At 43.5% G+C, this 5,000-nt stretch overlaps 1 protein-coding gene across 9 annotated transcripts in view; it reads right to left on the bottom strand.

The window, feature by feature from the left end:
• zbtb20 (zinc finger and BTB domain containing 20) overlaps positions 1-5,000 on the bottom strand; it is a 99,652-nt gene that overhangs the window by 32,237 nt on the left and 62,415 nt on the right. The window contains exons 1-2 of one of the 9 annotated variants that reach the window (XM_058383257.1): positions 1,954-2,724; positions 1,439-1,672 (exon numbers count right to left, since the gene is read on the bottom strand). The exons of 6 other annotated variants lie outside the window; for them this stretch is intronic. The gene's annotated coding sequence lies outside the window, so the exon portion shown is untranslated. Of the gene's footprint in view, positions 1-1,438; positions 1,673-1,953; positions 2,725-5,000 lie in introns of those variants that run through there. 2 more of the 9 variants (XM_058383258.1, XM_058383255.1) reach the window with 2 other exon arrangements.

Raw genomic sequence — 5,000 nt, 5'->3', positions numbered from 1 at the left:
AATAAAAATAAACCTGAATTTTTATGATTTATTTTTGGGGCCTGTGTTTATATAAACAGAACTGGATATTTTATAATGTAATATAGATCATTTGGGATGATGTCATTTCCTGTATGCTGTGATATTGTTCAGTGAAGGTGATCAGTGGGTACAAGTGGAGAATGCACAGATCCTCCAACATGCTGGTCATGGTTGTTGTGATGGTGCTGGTGGTCTTGGTGGTGCTGGTGGTGCTGGTGGTTGTAGTGGTCATAATGCTCATGGTGGTTGTGATAGTGCTGGTGGTTGTGGTGGTTGTGCTGGTGGTTGTGGTGGTTGTGGTGGTTGTGCTGGTGGTTGTGGTGGTTGTGCTGGTGGTTGTGGTGGTTGTGCTGGTGGTTGTGGTGGTTGTGCTGGTGGTTGTGGTGGTTGTAGTGGTCATAATGCTCATGGTGGTTGTGATAGTGCTGGTGGTTGTGATAGTGCTGGTGGTTGTGGTGGTTGTGCTGGTGGTTGTGATGGTGCTGGTTGTCATGTTGGTTGTGTTGTTCATGGCGGTTGTGGTGGTGCTGGTGGTCGTGGTGTTCATGGTGGTTGTGGTGGTGCTGGTGTTTATGGTGGTTGTGATGGTGCTGGTGGTTTCTGGCTGATTTTGGCTCGGCGCAGTAGCGAGCGGTTGAAGGTTGGGAAACAGACGTACTGTACAGAGGATTGCACAAACGTCATAGAGCTGTTGCTGCGATACCCAGTGAGGAATGTACGTGTTGCTCTCTTTGCCAGATCACTCTGTCTATGCCCGATAGCTCAGTGTGTGTGTGTGTGTGCGTGTGTGTGTGTGTGTGCTTGTGTGCACGAGTACGCGTGGGTGTGTGTGTGTGCCAAAACATGGAGCGACCAGTAACTGTCGGCGTGTACCAGGTGCCAGGACTTATCCTGCGCTGCCAAATGTGGCGCGATCGCCATTTTCAACAAGTAGAAATGTGTGTGTGTGTGTGTGTGTCTTGAAGGCAGACTGGAAGTAAATGGAGATCACTCGCACTCCTCTTTCTCTCTCTCTCTCTCTCTCTCTCTCTCGGTGTGAGTGTGTGAGGGTTAATGTAAAAGGGCGTGGTGAAATACGAGCCTGTCATTACACACGGAAAAAAACAACAACAAAAAGGCCACAGAATTGATCCGATTAACGTATTTAACACACTATAGAGCGAGTGTGTGCACAAATGGAGTAGCTTCCACCCGCTACACACACACACTACACAAAATACCACCACCACCACCACAACAACAACAACAACAACAACACGATCAATCAATCAGGAATATAAACAGAGGAAAATAATCAATAGTGTTTGGTGATGAAGGGCAGTGTCTCTGCCATCTCTCTCCAGTGTCTCTACAGTTTCGTTCCTGTTTCTCTCCATTTTCCCTCCAATTTCTCTCCTGTTTTCCACCAGTTTCTCACCAGTGTCTCTGCAGTTTCTCTCCATTGTTTCTCCTGTGTCTCTCCAGTTTCTCTGCAGTGTCTCTGTTGTTTCTCTGCAGTGTCTCTCCAGTTTCTCTGCAGTTTCTCTGTAGTTTCTTTCCTGTTTCTCTCCAGTTTCTTGGCATTTTCCCTCCAGTGTCTCTCCAGTTTGTCTCCAGTATCTCCCAGTTTCTCTGTAGTTTCTCTGAAGTGTCTCTCCAGCCTCTGTAGTGACTTGAAAGAAAGGATTTGACATTTCCCTCTTCACCATGACAGACACATTTTATAGGTTTATAGCAGCGGAGTCAGATCTTATCCTGAGAGGGCCGTGTGGGTGCAGGTTTTCATTCCACCTGACCACACCTGATTCTGCTGAAAGTCGAGATCTACTGATTAAACAGGTGGAATCAGGTCTGACTTCTGCTTGATTGGAATGAAAACCTGCCCCCACACATGTCCTGTGTGGGTGAGATCGGACATCTCTGATTTATCGTTACGTTTTTAAACTCTCTCACCAGCCTGCTTCTCTCTCCTGAAAATTACAGCTTGTCATGTTCCCGAGAAACATAAATCAGAACCTCTGACACTGGAGACTCCTTCTATAAACGCTACACAGACGTCTCCTCAACCTATCGACAATCAGGCGGCGGTTTCAGGAAGTGTTGCAGGAAGCACAATAATGTAACTTACACAACCACATGAAAGACCATGATAAACTTCACACTGGAAGTAAAGATTCCCAGTTTTATTATTCCAAATCTGTGGCTGGACCCAATACATGACACGTTTCCTCTGGACATCCCGTCCACCTCTGAGCTGCAACACCGAGGTCTGGTCTAAACTTTTTCTTTCTCTCTATGGCGTTTGTGTCTTATCGGGAAAAATCCGGAAATCCGGTGGTTTATGGGAGATGAGGATGGAGTCCTGAAGCTGCAGGAATCTACTCCTAACGTCCATGCGGTTAACTGAAAGCATGTTGTTCTCAGATTGTCCAGCTGTTCCTGACCAAGGCCACGCTGCTGCGTAGGATACAAAGCAGTTGGGTTTCAGACGCACTGTACTCACACTTATCTAAAAAAGATGTCTGCTAACGTCCTTGGAGCGTCGTTGTGTGAGGACACACTATCATATAAAAGAGGCTTTGTGTGGGACTGAGGCCCAGCGACGGCTTCGGGTTTGAAGAGAAAAGACGAGAAAAAAAGAAAAACTTTCATCAAAGCTGAAACGACCTTGGTCTGAAATCGTCTAACCAATTACTATTATTAATATTATTATTATTATTATTATTATTCAGTAAATATTGGTCGTTATTAAAATGTGTAGAAAAGCAAGAGAGAGACACGGAGGAGCGCAGAGACTTCTGTCCCACTGCTGATCATGAAATTAATCATAAATAAAAAAAAATCACTGAACTATAAATACAACATGTTTTTAAAAAACAGAGAGAGAGAGAGAGAGAGAGAGAGGCAGAGAAAGAGAGAGAGAGAGAGAGAGAGAGAGAGAGAAGAGAGAGAGAGAGAGAGAGAGAGGCAGAGAAAAAGAGAGAGAGAGAGAGAAGCAGACAGACAGACACAGATAGATAGGGAGAGAGAGAGAGAGAGAGAGAGATAGACAGAGAGAGAGAGAGAGAGAGAGAGAGAGAGAGAGAGAGAGAGAGAGAAAGAGAGAGAGGGGGGACAGAGAGAGAGAGAGAGAGAGAGAGAGAGGCAGAGAAAAAGAGAGAGAGAGAGAGAGAGAGAGAGAGAGAGAGGCAGAGAAAGAGAGAGAGAGAGAGAGAGAGAGAGAGAAAGAGAGAGAGAGAGAGAGAGAGAGAGAGAGAGAGAGGCAGAGAAAAAGAGAGAGAGAGAGAGAGAAGCAGACAGACAGACACAGATAGATAGAGAGAGAGAGAGAGAGAGAGAGAGAGAGAGATAGACAGAGAGAGAGAGAGAGAGAGAGAGAGAGAGAGAGAGAGAGAGAAAGAGAGAGAGAGAGAGAGAGAGAGAGAGAGAGAGAGAGAGAGGCAGAGAAAAAGAGAGAGAGAGAGCGAGAGAGAGAGAGAGAGGCAGAGAAAAAGAGAGAGAGAGAGAGAGAGAGAGAGAGAGAGAGACTCGCAGAACTCCAGCGTCTGTTTTTCATATTTGAATTCAGTCGAAATCTCAGCTCGATGTGGGAATTGTGTGGAACGGCAAACATTCCTACCATTAAATCAGATTTATTACCCCACTGATCCTGATGGAGCGCGATTCCAGAAGCATGTAGGAAAGACGGAGCGGTGCGTTCCTCCTCTCATCAGCTCATGACGGAGGACAGAAGAGTGTGATGACGGCCGTCACGGCTCCCACTCTCTCTCTGTGCTCCGAACAATGCCAAGTGTCTGATCATTAATCACATCCTGCCTCACACTCGCTGTCCGACTTCAGCATAATTAGACCTTTCATTAGACTTCGGGAAATCCTCGCTCTAATCACCAAACAAACAGAGTATCAGGACTTTCAGGACTTGACACTTCAGTACCATCTCTGAGTTACGCTCTGACTTAATGCTGGAAAACTTCAGTACTTCAGCAGGGAGACACCGATACACCAAAACTACTGAATCTTTATACTGAACGATTATAATGAATCTTTATACTGAGTCATTATACTGAGTCTTTATACTGAGTCTTTATACTGAATCTTTATACTGAGTCATTATACTGAATCTTTATACTGAGTCATTATACTGAGTCTTTATACTGAGTCTTTATACTGAATCTTTATACTGAGTCTTTATACTGAATCTTTATACTGAGTCATTACACTGAGTCATTATACTGAGTCATTATACTGAGTCTTTATACTGAGTCTTTATACTGAATCTTTATACTGAGTCATTATACTGAATCTTTATACTGAGTCTTTATACTGAGTCTTTATACTGAATCTTTATACTGAGTCTTTATACTGAATCTTTATACTGAGTCATTACACTGAGTCATTATACTGAGTCATTATACTGAGTCTTTATACTGAGTCTTTATACTGAATCTTTATACTGAGTCTTTATACTGAATCTTTATACTGAGTCATTGCACTGAGTCATTATACTGAGTCTTTTTCTACTGAGTCTTTATACTGAATCTTCATCTGACACTGAGCTCAACTAAAATGCTCAGATACTAAAATCTGATATCAGCAGCTACTGAGTGATGGTCCACACAAGCTTCAACTTTGCAGAATAGATCAGATTTGAGAATAGATCAGATTTGAGTAGAGATTAGTTTTTAGTGCAGAAATCCAGCACTTCAGTACAGAACTTCAGCTTTAAATGAGATCAGATTTTTAAAGTGAAAGTTTATAAACTCAGACCTGAACAGTTGCTGAGTGAGAACTTCAGCTTTTCCATAAACACTCTCATTCCCTCAGTCTGTAGCAGCAGCTTCTCAGTCTGGAAGCTTCACTCTGAATTTTTCAGCACACACAATTTTTCAGTACAGAAGTTTATCTGTTCACGACACAAGTCCATCATTTCACTGCAGATGTTTGGGTTTTCAGTGCAGAGCCTCAGCTTTTAATATGAAATCAGACGTACAGAAGCTAAC

The sequence above is a fragment of the Hemibagrus wyckioides genome, linkage group LG28, assembly GCF_019097595.1.
Source record: "Hemibagrus wyckioides isolate EC202008001 linkage group LG28, SWU_Hwy_1.0, whole genome shotgun sequence".
NCBI lineage: Eukaryota > Metazoa > Chordata > Actinopteri > Siluriformes > Bagridae > Hemibagrus > Hemibagrus wyckioides.
Note: the sequence above shows the minus strand (reverse complement) of the source record. Positions and strands in the feature narration are given on the sequence as shown.